Raw genomic sequence first — 13,792 nt, 5'->3', positions numbered from 1 at the left:
TCCCATCGAGCTCTAGCGACTCCTGTGGCAGGCCGGGCTCATGCACGCTGACACGGTGTTTCCTCCGACACATTGGTGCGGCTGGCTTCCGGGTTAAGCAGGTATTGTGTCAAGAAGTAGTGCGGGTTGGCTGGGTCGTGTTTCGGAGGACACACGGCTCTCAATCTTCGCCTCTCCCGAGTCCGTACGGGAGTTGCAGCGATGGGACAAGACTGTAACTACCAATTGAATACAACAAAATTGGGGAGAAAAGGGGATTAAAAAATATTGGAGAAAAAAAGGAAGAGAAATTCAACTCCATCTTTCATCGAATCACATGGCTTATTCATCACAAAACCATTTGATGTTGCCAATTATTTTAATGATTACTTAATTGGCAAAGTGGGCAAACTTAGGCAGGAAATGCAAACAACAAACAGTGAGCCATCGTATTCATGCATAAAAAAAACAAATAATGAAAGAAAATAATTGCAAGTTTGAATTTTGTAAAGTTAGTGTGGGAGAGGTGTAAAAATGGTTGTTAACGATCAATAATGACAAACCTCCTGGCATTGACCACTTAGATGGAAAGCTACTGAGGATGGTAGATGACTTTATAGCCACTCCTATCTGTCATATCTTTAATCTGAGCCAAGAGGAATGTCTTTGTCCCCAGCTAAAGCTAAAGTAATTCCACTACCCAAAAGTGGTAAAGCGGCCTATACTAGTTCTAACAGCAGAACTATAAGCTTGATGCCAGCTCTTAGCAAACTGTTGGAAAAGAATGTGTTTGACCAAATACAATGCTATTTCTCTGTAAACAAATTAACAACAGACTTTCAGCATGCTTATAGAGAAGGGCACTCAACATGTACTGCGCTGACACAAGTGATTGATGATTGTTTGAAAGAAATTGATAATAAGAAGATTGTGGGAGCTGTACTGTTAGATTTCACGGCAGCCTTTGATATTATTGGCCATAACCTGTTGTTGAAAAAACGTAAGTGTTATAACTTTTCAACCTCTGCCATATTGTGGATTCAGAGCTATCTACAGTTGACGTCGGAAGTTTACATACACCTTAGCCAAATACCCTTAAACTCAGTTTTTCAAAATTCCTGACATTTAATCGTAGTAAAAATTCCCTGTCTTAGGTCAGTTCGGATCACCACTTTATTTTAAGAAAGTGAAATGTCAGAATAATAGATTTATCTCAGCTTTTATTTCTTTCATCGCATTCCCAGTGGGTCAGAAGTTTACATACTGTCACGCCCTGCCCGTAGAGAGGCTTTTATTCTCTATTTTGGTTAGGCCAGGGTGTGACTAGGGTGGGCATTCTAGTGTCTTTATTTCTATGTTTTCTGTTTCTATGTTTTGGCTGGGTATGGTTCTCAATCAGGGACAGCTGTCTATCGTTGTCTCTGATTGGGAATCATACTTAGGCAGCCTGTTTTTCCACCTTAAGTGTGGGTAGTTGTCTGTGTTAGTGGCCTGTATAGCCCTAGTCAGCTTCACGTTCATTTTTGTTGTTTCTTGTTTTTGTTGGCGACATTCATAATAAAAAGAAATGTACGCTCACCACGCTGGACCTTGGTCCGGTCATTTCCACCCTGGCGACGATCGTGACACATACACTCAATTAGCCTTTGGTAGCATTGCCTTTAAATTGTTTAACTTGGGTCAAACGTTTCGGGTAGCAAGCTTCCCACAATAAAATTTACGGTAAGTACATTTTTGACCAATCCTCCTGACAGAGCTGGTGTAACCGAGTCAGGTTTGTAGGCCTCCTTGCTCCCACAAATGTTCTATAGGATTGAGGTCAGGGCTTTGTGATGGCCACTCCAGTACCTTGACTTTGTTGTCCTTAAGCCATTTTGTCACAACTTTGGAAGTATGCTTGGGGTCATTATTCATTTTGAAGACCCATTTGCGACCAAGCTTTAACTTCCTGACTGATGTCTTGAGATGTTGCTTCAATATATCCACAATTTTCCTTCCATGTGATGCCATCTATTTTGTGAAGTGAACCAGTCCCTCCTGCAGCAAAGCACCCCCACAACATGATGCTGCCACCCCTGTGCTTCACGGTTGGGATGGTGTTCTTCGGCTTGCAAGCATCCTCCTTTTTCCTCCAAACATAACGATGGTCATTATGGCCAAACAGTTCTATTTTTGTTTCATCAGACCAGAGGACATATCTCCAAAAAGTACGATCTTTGCCCCTATGTGCAGTTGCAAACCGTAGTCTGGCTTTTTTATGGCGGTTTTGGAGCAGTGGCTTCTTCCTTGCTGAGCGGCCTTTCAGGTTAAGTCGATATAGGACTCGTTTTACTGTGGATATAGATACTTTTGTACCTGTTTCCTCCAGCATCTTCACAAGGTCCTTTGCTGTTGTTCTGGGATTGATTCGCACTTTTTGCACCAAAATACGTTCATCTCTAGGAGACAAAGTGTCTCCTCCCTGAGCGGTATGGCGGCTGCGTGGTCCCATGGTGTTTATACTTGCATACGATTGTTTGTACAGATGAACGTGGTACCTTCAGGCATTTGGAAATTGCTCTCAAGGATGAACCAGACTTGTGGAGGTCTACAATTTTTTTCTGCGGTCTTGGCTGATTTTTTTTGATTTTCCCATAATGTCAAGCAAAGAGGCACTGAGTTTGAAGGTAGGCCTTGAAATACATCCACAGGTACACCTCCAATTGACTCAAATTATGTCAATTAGCCAATCAGAAGCTTCTAAATCCATGACATCATTTTCTGGAATTTTCCTAGCTGTTTAAAGGCACAGTCAACTTAGTGTATGTAAACGTCTGACCCACTGGAATTGTGATACAGTGAATTATAAGTGAAATAAACTGTATGTAAACAATTGTTAGAAAAATTACTTGTGCCATACACAAGGTAGATATCCTAACCGACTTGCCAAAACTATAGTTTGTTAACAAGAAATTTGTGGAGTGGTTGAAAAACGAGTTTTAATGGCTCCAACCTATGTAAACTTCCGACTTCAACTGTATCTAACAGAACTCAAAAGGTTTTCTTTAATAGAAGCTTCTCTAATGTCAAACATGCAACGTGTGGTGTACTGCAGGGCAGCTCTCTAGGCCCTCTACTCTTTTATATTTTTACCAATGACCTGCCACGGGCATTAAACAAAACATGGGTGTCCATGTATGCTGATGATTGAACCATATACGCATCAGCAAACACAGCTATGAAGTCACTGAAACCCTTAACAAAGCATTGCAGTCTGTTTTGGAATGGGTGGCCAGCAATAAACTGATCTTGGACATCTCTAAAACTAAGAGCATTGTGTTTGGTACAAATCATTCCCTTAGTTCTAAACTTCAGCTGAATCTGGTAATGAATGGTGTGACTAAATTACTTGACGTTACCTTAGATTGTAAACTGTCATTGTCAAATATAAATTAATTGGTTGTAAATATGGGGAGAGGTCTGTCCGTAATAAAGAGATGCTCTGCTTTTTTGACACCACATTCCAAAAAGCAAGTTCTGCAGGCTCTAGTTTGGTCTTATCTTGATTATTGTCCTGTCGTGTGGTCGAGTGCTGCAAGGAAAGACCTAGTAAAGCTGCAGCTGGCCCAGAACAGAGCGACACGTCTTGATCTTCATTGTAATCAGAGGGCTAATATAAATACTATGCATGCCAGTCTCTCTTAGTTTTGGTTGTCTTTTTGAGGAGAAACTGACTGCATTACTTCTTCTTTTTATAAGAAACATTAATATGTTGAAATCCCAAATTGTTTGCATAATCAATTTACACACAGCTCTGACACACACACTTACCCCACCAGACATGCCACCAGGGGTCTTTTCACAGTCTCCAAATCCAGAACAAATTCAAGAAAGCGCACAGTATTATATTGAGCCATTATTGCATGGAACTCCGTTCCATCTCATATTGCTCAAATTTTCAGCAAACCTGGTTTCAAAAAACAGATAAAGCAACACCACATGGCACAACTCCTCTCCCCAATTTGACCTAGATAGTTTGTGTGCATGTATTGCTGTATAGGCTATGTGTGCCTTTTTTGTTTATATTTTTATCAATGTAGTTCTGTCCTTGAGCTGTTCTTTTCTATTAATGTTCTGTATTATGTCATGTTTCATGTTTTGTGTGGACCCCAGGAAGAGTAGCTGTTGCTTTTGTAATAACCATCCTCAATATGGCTTGACATTAACCAGGTTTTCATCCAACCTTTTTATGCGAGTAAAGTACATGTCGGATAAAAAACGTAGACCAAAATGTCGACATTACAAAATACGCTAGACAAGGTGCGATCTTTTTGTCTCTATAAAATTAATTATGCGTGAAATGGTGGTGGAAATTATTTTATGCACAAATATTGATATAAAAGCCATCATATCGAACTAAACTTGGAATGGTCCTTCCACTACGACTCAGGAAAGCATGCAGTTTATTAGGCTACAGATGAAATAAATTCTAGTTCACAGGGTGGTGAAAACGCAAGGTGATGAGCTTGATGCTCCTTTCAATAAATATCAAGGGTCTTATTCTGGTGACATGATGATCGATGCTTGGCTGCCGTTTGACAAGTAAGAACAATCTCGCACTTTTGTGCATAATAATCTCATCATGAAGTAGGCTATACCCGCACTGTACTGTACTGTATCTGCAAGCTGTTGGCTAAAGTGCACCTTCCAGTACCAGAGTGGGCACATGGGCTGTACCTTTGCAACATTTTTTGTGACAACAATCAGTAGGCCTAGTGGAAAATGTGATGGAAACCCATTTAACTTGTATTATTTATTCCTTACATGGGAATTTAACCTCAAAGGTGATTTTTATGTGCACTACATATTTACGCACGTACTTTATCCTGAACAAGTCAATTAGATAGAAACAGAACTATGATGGGAAATTGAGCATTTTTTTATGCAGATTTTAAAATATTCACATAAAAATAATCTGTCGCCAATCGGATGGAAACCTACCTATAGACACACTAAAGACTCTGGCAAGTGCGCTAGTCCAGTGTCACTTTGATTATGCGTGCACATCATGGTTCACCAGCAGCACTAAACATCTAAAGAATAAACTACAAACCCGCCAAAACAAGCTTGTAAGAATTGTCCTTAAACTCCTCCCTCATACTCATCTGGAGGTTGAGCATTTTAAGCAGCTAGGCTGGTTATCTGTGTCAAAAAAAGAGTAGTATTAATTCAACGTGATCTGATCGACAAAATTATCACATACTCAGCCCCCAGGTACCTATCCAACTATTTTTTATTTGTCAGAGATGTCCACCAGCATAATACCACAGCAGATACTCTAATATTCACTGTTTTAAATTAGTCTGATAAGAACACATTTTTATATACCGGCGCTTTTTAAAAGAATGTAAAAAGTGAACAGTAAAACCTTTTATTGTCTGTATCTCTAATGTTTCTATATCTATGCAACTGTATATGTATTTATGCCCAAAAAATATGGACCAAAATGGAAATAAGTCCCTGACTTTATTGTGCAATCCCAGTCACTTTTTAAAATATTTGTACTGTGTGTATATATACAGTACTACCAGTCCAAAGTTTTAGAACAGTGACTCATTCAAGGGTTTTTCTTTAATTGTACTATTTTCTACATTGTAGAATAATAGTGAAGGCATCAAAACTATGAATTAACAGATATGGAATCATGTAGTAAGCAAAAACGTATTAAACAAATCAAAATATATTTTATATTTGAGATTCTTCAAATAGCCACCCTTTCCCTTGATGACAGCTTTGCATACTATTGGCATTCTCTCAACCATCTTCACCTGGAATGATTTTTCAACAGTCTTGAAGGAGTTCCCACATATGCTTAGCACTTGTTAGCTGTTTTTCCTTCACTCTGTGGTCCGACTCATCCCAAACCATCTCAATTTGGTTGAGGTCGGGGGATTGTGGAGGCCAGGTCCTCTGATGCAGCACTCCATCACTCTCCTTCTTGTTCAAATAGCCCTTACACAGCCTGGAGGTGTATTGGGTCATATTCAGGTAGAAAAGTCTCAACGTCAACAATGAAGAGGCAAATGCGGGATGCTGGCCTTCTAGGCAGAGTTGCAAAGAAAAAGCCATGTCTCAGACTGGCCAATAAAAATAACAGATTAAGATGGGCAAAAGAACACAGACACTGGACAGAGGAACTCTGCCTAGAAGGCCAGCATCCTGGAGTCGCCTCTTCACTGTTGACGTTGAGACTGGTGTTTTGCGGGTACTATTTAATGAAGCTGCCAGTTGAGGACTTGTGAGGCGTCTGTTTCTCAAACTAGACACTCTAATGTACTTGTCCTCTTGCTCAGTTGTGCACCAGGGCCTCCCACTCCTCTTTCTATTCTGGTTAGAGCCAGTTTGCGCTGTTCTGTGAAGGGAGCAGTACACTGCGTTGTACGAGATCTTCAGTTTCTTGTCATTTTCTAGCATGGAATAGCCTTCATTTCTCAGAACAAGAATAAACTGACAAGTTTCGGAAGAATGTCCTTTGTTTCTGGCCATTTTGAGCCTGTAATCGAACCGACAAATGCTGATGCTCCAGATACTCAACAAGTCTGAAGAAGTCCAGTTTTATTGCTTCTTTAAGCAGGACAACAGTTTTCATCTGTGCTAACATAATTGCAAAAGGGTTTTCTAATGATCAATTAGCCTTTTAAAATTATAAACTTGGATTAGCTAACACAACGTGCCATTGGAACACAGGAGTGATGGTTGCTGATAATGGGCCTTTGTACACCTATGTAGATATTCCATAAAACATCTGCAGTTTCCAGCTAAAATAGTCATTTACAACATTAACAATGTCTACACTGTATTTCGGATCAATTTGATGTTATTTTAATGGACAAAAAAGTTGCTTTTCTTTCAAAAACAAGGACATTTCCAAGTGACCCCAAACTTTTGAAAGGTAGTGTATATGGCATAAAAATAAAACAAATCTGATTTCCCCTTTTCAATTTCCCCTTATTTTTATAACAAGTAAATAAAATATATCTTGATTGCGTATGTCTTCATACCCCTGTCACGTTCTGAACATAGTTTGCTTTGTATGTTTCTATGTTTTATGTCTAGGTTGTCTATTTCTATGTGTTTGGTCAGGGCGTGAGCTGGGGTGGGAATTCTTTGTTGTTTTTTCTATGTTTGTATTTCTGTGTGTGGCCTGGTATGGTTCTCAATCAGAGGCAGCTGTCGATCGTTGTCTCGGATTGAGAATCATACTTAGGTAGCCGGTTTTCTCACTATGGGTTGTGGGTAGTTAATTTCTGTGTCTGTGTTTCACCATACAGAACTGTTTCGGTTGTTTGTTCGTGTTTTTGTTATTTTGTTCCGTGTTCAGTTGATTTATTAAAAATCTAATTATGGACACTTACCACGCTGCACATTGGTCTGACTTTTCCTACTCCTCCACAGACGAATAGGAGAATCGTTACAACCCCAGAGTTAATACTTGGTGGAAACACCCTTGGCAGCCATTACAACTGTGAATCATTTTGAATAAGATTCTTAGGGCAACATTTATCCATTGTTTTTGTAAAAATTGCTCAAGCTCATTCAATTTGGTTAGGAGTCATTGATGGACAGCAATATTCAAACCTTGTCTCTGATTTTCAAGCAAATTTGCGTCAAGACTGAGTTTGGACCACTCAGAAATGGGTATGCTCGTCACCAGCAGGGACTGGGGAGTTTGTCAAGATCAAAAGAAAGATGAAAGGAGCAAAGCCCAGATAAAAAGTTAAGGAAAACCTTGCCTCAGTCTTCTGAATACTTACCCCTGGGATAGAGTTTTATTTTTAAGCAGGACAATTACACACATTTTAATGCCAAAGACATACCAGAATGGCTTTCTAAGAAGCAGCAGTTGCATGTATTCATGGATGCCAAAAGAAACCAGGCTTTCCCCAAAAATGTAACAACATACTGTATATATACTTTAAATAATATTTCGTCTCTCTGTGTTTCAGAATTTTCTTTCAATTCGCAAGAGGCTGAATGTATCTCACCGAAGAAAGCATCCAGGGATAGCAAAACCGCGCCCCTCTGTCTCTGTACGTGTAGCCCATCTATCTGGTGCTGTCTGGTTAAAAATAATATGACATTGTTGCCGCCTGTAGCATTGAATGCAAGGGAAGCCAGCGAGCATTTGGCCTCCCTTGATAAAAAAGTGTAAAATAATAGCCAATCAACGTTGAGCTTAACTGGGTGAGCTCAGCTGTGAATAGTCCTGGCGCAACCCCAAAAAAAGACAACCAAAACTAAAAGCCGTATGACGGAGTCATAGACCATTTCTTCAATGGTCTATGGCATTGGCGTTTCTCTACAAGTAGGGTGAGTCAACATGTTTTTTCTGCTTGCATGAAAGCACACACACAGAAATCAGAACCCACACACACGCATACACACAGAAATCAGAACCCACACACACACACACACACACACACACACACACACACACACACAGAAATCAGAACACGCACACACACACACAGAAATCAGAACCATGGACAGCCAAATCATATTTAGCTTACATTGATTGAACCAAATTGTTTTTGTTATCTTTTAGTTGTCTTATATTAAGCATAGGTGATTTGATTGATGTTGAAATGTTGAAGTTGAAATGATGCTGGAATAGTGGAGGCAGCTCCTGTTTTCTTTGAGACTCTCTGTGGTTGTAAATCAATAGTTGTTTAGTAGTTAATAAATGTTGGAAACATTAACTTGGTTGACCATGTGTAGGCCATGTAACTGTTTGTTACATGTAATATGCTTTGTGGACTTCCATGGACAGAGGTTGCTCTCTGGTTTTGTCATGAAACAAAGGTGTGGATAAATTTATTCTGCCACTGTGTCTTCTTATTGTCTTGGCCTTTAGGACTATATATCACGGTCGCAAGGCATATGAACTAAAAGGTTATAGAGCAAACAACGTAATTATCACAACACATAGGTTGTAATATGGCTTTCCCTGGTGATTTTACCCACAGCTACTGAGAGGTCGTAAGTGTTCCTGAGTGGTCTATAGTTTCAGTCCTGACAAAGTTTGAATAATGCTGTCCATCAATGACTCCCAACCAAATTTACAGAGCTCAAGTAATTTTGACATAAACAATGGATATATGTTGCCCTAAAGAGTTTAGCAAAGTTGGTCAAATTTATTCAAAAATAATTCACAGCTATAATGGCTACCAAAGCCATTACTCTGATTTGAGTACATGAACTCTGATTTCCATACATTGACTCTGTACCGGTACCCCCTGTGTATAGCCTCGCTATTGTTATTTACTGCTGCTCTTTAATTATTTGTTGCTTTTATTTTTCTATTTTTTACTAAACACTTTTTTTTCTTTAAACTTCTTAAAGCATTGTTGGTTAAGGGCTTGTAAGTAAGCATTTCACTATAAGGTCTACACCTGTTGTATTCGGCGCATGTGACAAATAACATTTGATTTGATTTGATTCAAAGGTGTTTCCACCTAGTTTGAACTCTGGGGTGTGAAGACATATGCATTCAAGACTGCATTTTTATTAATTTTGACATTTCTCTATAATTTTTCTTTCACTTTGGAAATGTGAAGTAGGTTGTGTATATCTGTAGGAAAACAATTTAATATTTATTGGGTATTTTTAAGCAGCTGACTTTCTCTAGGCACTGTAATAGCATAGAGATTCCCATTGAAGTTGATATTCAACGGTGGGTGTACCGGCGGCCATCTTTCTGGTGGTAATCGGAAGTTGAAATTTCAATTCAATTTAAATGTCAATGCTATACCAGCTAAATTTCAGTGGTCTGAAGGGATAGGTCCATTCTATTGCTATTATTGAAATGACACCCACCCTGTATGCAATAGCATGCTGTGTCTCAACCAATGATGGGCCCAACAAAAACACCTCAGATGATGTAAAATAGGGTCTAAGCTACAACATATCTGAAAAATACACAAATCTGAATCTATTTTGAGATCATTGATGTCCAAAAATAAAAACAATATTAAAAACAATCTAGAATTCAAAAATAGTTTGACAACCCGTTTGAAAGCTTTCAAGTTATATCAAACTCAACTGTTTATCTTTTTCAGTGATGAAGACATGTCTCATGGTGGTGTGGGGTCTGCAAAATGGGTCAACTTTCAGCACCTTTATCTCCTGAGTATTTTGGCATTCAGGTCCAAAAAGTAAGGGATTGAATTCATATGGAACGGCCCATTAGATTAAATATGCTGCAAAACCATCACATAAATCCCCATCACCTTGTATAGATATTCATGTGTCCCCATCACCTTGTACAGATTTTCATGTTTCACTAGGTCAATAAAAGAAGTAAAAGAAATATGAAAATATTGTCAGTTACCTTGATCCTGGCCTGGATTCGAAGATACATTCAGTTTGTCTGACAACAGTTTCTCTGAATCCGCCTCCCGCAAACCAAGCACTTACTATATACTGTTCAGTCAAAACAGAAGTGAAAGTGGGAACCTACAGCACAGCCAATGAGGAAACACAGGTGAAATCACCACAGTTTGTGTGTCTAATGGGGACCCTACTGTCTAGGACCCTATTCATTCAAGCCCAGTTAACTGTCAATCCACCTTGGAAATACTGTATTCAAAATCAAGAACATCAACTGCATGTCAATTCAAATGCTTTCACACTGCATAAAAGGACTGCAGATTCTGACTCAACCACAAAATCTGCTTACCAGCTTTGATTGAATAGGGCCCGAAGCTGCTAGTGGAGTGAAAGATTCAAACGTTTTGCTACACACTAGCACCAAGTCACAAAAGTGAGTCAACTTAGAATCAATCAAATACTGTTCCGACAATATCACATGTGCTGGAGTGTAAAAAATGAGATCCTCCTTCAAATGAAGGAGTCATTTCATGACTGCATTTCTTGTAAATTCTACACCACCAGGAATGCGGACGAAGTGCTGACAACAAGAGAACAAGCACTCAGGTGTACCATCTCTACTATGAATGAAACATGACCTCCAGGCAAATGACTGGAGAAATCCAACACAAGTCTCTCTAGTTTATAATGCAGATTTAGGAATGGCTGGTGGTTTCCTCCCTGCATTAATCTCATCAGCTACAAAAAATGAGCAGCAACAAAGATATGTAAAACAACGAATGGAGTGCAACATTCATGATTCCATTCAAATCCAATGATACTTATGTTTGGAATACATTTGTGAGGCATTAAGTGAAGGTGAGTACTTATTCATGACCAGTATCCCTTCTTTCTTTTCTCTCCAAAACTCTTGAACGTGCCGTCCTTGGACAGCTCTCCTGCTATCTCTCTCAGAATGACCTTCTTGATCCAAATCAGTCAGGTTTCAAGACTAGTCATTCAACTGAGACTGCTCTTCTCTGTGTCACGGAGGGGCTCCGCACTGCTAAAGCTAACTCTCTCTCCTCTGCTCTCATCCTTCTAGACCTATCGGCTGCCTTTGATACTGTGAACCATCAGATCCTCCTCTCCACCCTCTCCGAGCTGGGCATCTCCGGCGCGGCCCACGCTTGGATTGCGTCCTACCTGACAGGTCGCTCCTACCAGGTGGCGTGGCGAGAATCTGTCTCCGCACCACGTGCTCTCACCACTGGTGTCCCCCAGGGCTCTGTTCTAGGCCCTCTCCTATTCTCGCTATACACCAAGTCACTTGGCTCTGTCATATCCTCACATGGTCTCTCCTATCATTGCTATGCAGACGACACACAATTAATCTTCTCCTTTCCCCCCTCTGATAACCAGGTGGTGAATCGCATCTCTGCATGTCTGGCAGACATATCAGTGTGGATGACGGATCACCACCTCAAGCTGAACCTCGGCAAGACGGAGCTGCTCTTCCTCCCGGGGAAGGACTGCCCGTTCCATGATCTCGCCATCACGGTTGACAACTCCATTGTGTCCTCCTCCCAGAGTGCTAAGAACCTTGGCGTGATCCTGGACAACACCCTGTCGTTCTCAACTAACATCAAGGCGGTGACCCGTTCCTGTAGGTTCATGCTCTACAACATTCGCAGAGTACGACCATGCCTCACGCAGGAAGCGGCGCAGGTCCTAATCCAGGCACTTGTCATCTCCCGTCTGGATTACTGCAACTCGCTGTTGGCTGGGCTCCCTGCCTGTGCCATTAAACCCCTACAACTCATCCAGAACGCGCAGCCCGTCTGGTGTTCAACTTTCCCAAGTTCTCTCACGTCACCCCGCTCCTCCGCTCTCTCCACTGGCTTCCAGTTGAAGCTCGCATCCGCTACAAGACCATGGTGCTTGCCTACGGAGCTGTGAGGGGAACGGCACCTCCGTACCTTCAGGCTCTGATCAGGCCCTACACCCAAACAAGGGCACTGCGTTCATCCACCTCTGGCCTGCTCGCCTCCCTACCTCTGAGGAAGTACAGTTCCCGCTCAGCCCAGTCAAAACTGTTCGCCTCTCTGGCACCCCAATGTTGGAACAAACTCCCTCACGACGCCAGGTCAGCGGAGTCAATCACCACCTTCCGGAGACACCTGAAACCCCACCTCTTTTAGGAATACCTAGGATAGGATAAAGTAATTATTCTAACCCCCCCCCCCCTTAAAAGAGTTAGATGCACTATTGTAAAGTGGTTGTTCCACTGGATATCATAAGGTGAATGCACCAATTTGTAAGTCGCTCTGGATAAGAGCGTCTGCTAAATGACTTAAATGTAAATGTAAATGTATTCTGCAGCGTGGGTGACTGCTACAGAGACAGGTTATTAACAATAGGAGGAACTTGGCTACAGACTTGAGTCTGAATATTAAGATGGGAGTTTGTTTGTCTGTGCGGATGTGCATATTTCTGAGGCTACTGTCGTAAGTCTCCACTTGGAATATCTATCCTCCTCAAACAATTGAATGAAAGATTTACATATTATATGACATGCAATGTCTCACATTCCCTTCATAGAATTGTTATTGAATGGCCATTGTGGGGTTTTAGGCATGTAGTGAGTTTTTTTCTCTCGAATATACATGTAAGCATTTTGATTTGTTTGTTTAAATTAGCACTTTGTAAAACCAAGTACTAGACTATTTTACATGTTAATCCAGTATTTGACACAAGTGACTTTCAAGCAGATGAATGTCTGAACTTAGAAAAAGGAAAGGTTCTGAAACACTGGGATCATTTTTAGTGCTGGTCTCTCTCTTCTCTGTGGTATCAGGACATACGTGGTACTAAACAGAGTAAGGGCAGTAGGTGATGAACTCACCATGTGCACTACCCCGGTCACCCCCACCACCTCCAGCATGCCATCGTCAATGCGGGGTTTCCCGTAGCGCGAGTCACCCTCTGATCCCCACAGGTCTGCCCCAGAGCCCCAGCTGAACACACACACACACGCAGTTGTAAGTACTGACTGTGTTTCAGATCATTATGTACTTTTAGGTTTGTGTGAGTAAGGGGACCGTGTGTGAGGCCATTCCTCTTCATGAGCATGCATCTTGAAGTGAATGTCATGCGTCATGAGTGTCTGACTGTCAGCCGCGTGTAGGGTTTAACCCTGTGTGTTTTTGTGTGTATTTCCTACCTGGAGATGTTTAGGAAGATGAGGCCTTCTATGCTTCTAAGATGAGGCCATCTAAATAAAATATGTCTTGATTGCGTGTCTTCACACCTCAGAGTTAATTCTTGGTGGAAACACCTTTGGCAGCCATTACAGCTGTGAATCTTTTTGAATACGATTCTGAGGGCAACATTTATCCATTGTTTTTGTCAAAAATGCTCAAGCTCATTCAATTTGGTCAGGAGTCATTGATGGACAGCAATATTC

The sequence above is a fragment of the Salvelinus fontinalis genome, chromosome 29 (genome assembly GCF_029448725.1).
Source record: "Salvelinus fontinalis isolate EN_2023a chromosome 29, ASM2944872v1, whole genome shotgun sequence".
Classification (NCBI taxonomy): domain Eukaryota; kingdom Metazoa; phylum Chordata; class Actinopteri; order Salmoniformes; family Salmonidae; genus Salvelinus; species Salvelinus fontinalis.
The sequence above is the reverse complement of the archived record's forward strand: the minus strand, read 5'-3'. Positions refer to the sequence as shown.